This window comes from Corvus brachyrhynchos, unplaced genomic scaffold (genome assembly GCF_000691975.1).
Source record: "Corvus brachyrhynchos isolate BGI_N302 unplaced genomic scaffold, ASM69197v1 scaffold412, whole genome shotgun sequence".
Lineage (NCBI taxonomy): Eukaryota > Metazoa > Chordata > Aves > Passeriformes > Corvidae > Corvus > Corvus brachyrhynchos.
In genome coordinates, this window is record NW_008236761.1 from 809068 (window position 1) to 811463 (window position 2396).

Below are 2396 nucleotides of genomic sequence, written 5' to 3' on the forward strand. Positions count from 1 at the left end.
GGGAAAAACTCCACCTTTATAGCTCTGGAGACAAGCCTTAAACATTGAGAAGTAATTGAAGTTTGCTGCAGGCGAGTTACAGATTGCTGCTGCTCTTGGGACTGTCTCTGTGGAAATTCAGCTTGATAAAGTTCACAAAGAACTGGAACCGCTCAAGGACACAATTGAAAAAACATTTTGGGAAGCCGTGGAAGGTTTCCACTGTGGCCGATTGCGGGCGCAGGAGCAGGAGCAAGGAATGCAGCCTGGCCCCCCCAGCATCAATATCGCTTGGGATTTTTATCACATGTGTAGGGCCATTTGGGATGTTTTCCTTTAAAAACAAGCCTGGCTCGTGCAGGCCTCTGAGTATGAGGGAATAGCAGCTTTTTAATGAGATAAAAAGGCCTTATAGTCTATACGCTTAATGTTTGCTTACATGAGATTATTTTTCTCCCTCTGAAACGAATATTAGATAAATGCTTTGTGATTTGTGCAGCTCTGGCATTGGCAGCAATTGCCTCTTCAGAGGCTGCAGAGTTTGCACTCACCCTCACCAGCAGGAGGGACTGAAGTTACAGGGCTCCCTAGGAACTTTGAAAGGGGAAACCAGGGGAAAGCAGGACAGGTGGTAACAGGATTTCATCAGTCTGTAAATGGCATGTTTGGGCAGTGGGGCTGTGGGCCATCCCCAGGGAGGAGGGAAATGTGGCCGTGAACCAGAGGATGCCTGGCAGAATAGTCAGCAGCTGGTCATTGGGTGTTTGATTCACCCACCCTGCCATGAACCTTTTCTTTTGAGCCAAATAAAAACACTTCCTAAATAAGGGAAGTTCTGTGAGGGGGGCTCAGCCTGGAGCAAAGGAGGCTCAGGAGGGACCTTCTGTCTCTCCTCAACTCCCTGACAGGAGGGGGCAGCCAGGGGGGGTTTTGGGCTCTACTCCCAGGGAACAGGGACAGGAGGAGAGGAAACAGTCTCAGGCTGTGCCAGGGGAGGCTCAGGCTGGGCATCAGGAGGAATTTCTTCACTGAAAAGGTGGTCATGCGTTGGCAGGGGCTGCCCGGGTTGGTGTTGGAGTCCCGATCCCTGGAGGTGTCCAAGGAAGGCCTGAACGTGGCACTCAGTGCTCTGGGCTGGGGACAAGGTGGGATCTGAGACTTAATGGTCTCAGACATCTTTCCTAACCTAAATGATTTTGGGATTCTGTGAAAACATGTGGTGGAGCTGCTGGTTTATATCCTTTAATTTTAGCAGGGTGGGAAAAGGAAGTACCCCTGATGTTTCTTCCTTGCTCAAACCTGTTCCATCCTGACCACAGCACACTGCTATGATGAACTGTGCTGTGCCCTGCCTGGAATACTGATAGGGATTGAGCCAGGATGGTTGTCCAGGGGTTGTTGTTTTGTTCTGGTTGTTCCCTTTTCCCTCCGAGCTCCTCCAAGTGAAGTGCAACTTGCCCAGACTTGCACTGCACAGAAGTGGGAGGGAGCTTTGAGGCTGATGCGAGCGAGCAAGGGAGTCCTTTGGGAGTAACAGACTCCAGGGATGGAGATTAAGCTATAACCCCATGCCAGTATGCTTTTGGTTTCTGAATTCCCGAGGGGAAAGGGAGGAAGTGGGAGCAGGACAGGGAATTTCTGCCAGACACAGCATCCTGCCCGCTCAGCTTCCAAACGCTGATCTGGGGAGTGCACGGCAAGCGGGAAAAAGGCTGTGCTGCTGCGGCTGGGAGGGGATGTGGAGGAGACCTCATCGAGAAAACGGGGGCGGTCTCCGTGCATCGGCGGCAGTGGCAGGAGGGCAGCGGCGTGAGTTCGAGGGGCGGGGCTGCTGCTGGCAGCCTGTGTGCCTGGGGTGTCTGGCTGCAGCAGGCACCTCAGTCCTGGCCTTATTCCTGGGACTCAGATTCCCTGTGCTTAAAGCCTGGGTTTATTCCTGGGACTCAGATTCCCTGTGAAATCTCCGGGCTGTTACTTCACCCCTGTGTTTACATCGTCCCAGTGCTCCCCGATTGCTTAACTGCTTGTCAAGGACTCTTGAGAATCTCAAAGGAAACTCAGGAAGTGCAAAGTGGGATTACTTGGCCATCCTCCTCCCCATGTTTCTGTATGTTAAACAGAGCTGTGATAGCAGTGGCAGAATATAAACATCTGGGGTTGAGAAAAGTGCTGCAGAACCTCTTGTGCAGCCTGTGGAGATCTCACCCTTTTTGGGAAATAATGGCCAACACCAGCTACCCTGCACTAAAAAGTGTTTCCTTTTTTTTCCCTTTTCTTTCCAGACTTTATATTCAGAGCACCCATTAAATTAAGCAAAACAGGGGAACTCCGAGAAGAATATGAAAGCCAGCTAAGGAAGGTCAGTATTCTGGGTAATTGTGTTTTTTCTTCCAGAATAACTTGGATTTCCTGCAGGA

At 50.8% G+C, this 2396-nt stretch overlaps 1 protein-coding gene across 1 annotated transcript in view; it reads left to right on the forward strand.

Moving 5' to 3' along the window:
* Positions 1 to 2102: 2102 nt before the first annotated feature.
* RNF169 (ring finger protein 169) overlaps positions 2103 to 2396 on the forward strand; it is a 12772-nt gene continuing 12478 nt past the window's right edge. The window contains exon 1 of the mRNA XM_017727099.1: positions 2103 to 2338. The gene's annotated coding sequence lies outside the window, so the exon portion shown is untranslated. The remainder of the gene's footprint in view (positions 2339 to 2396) is intronic.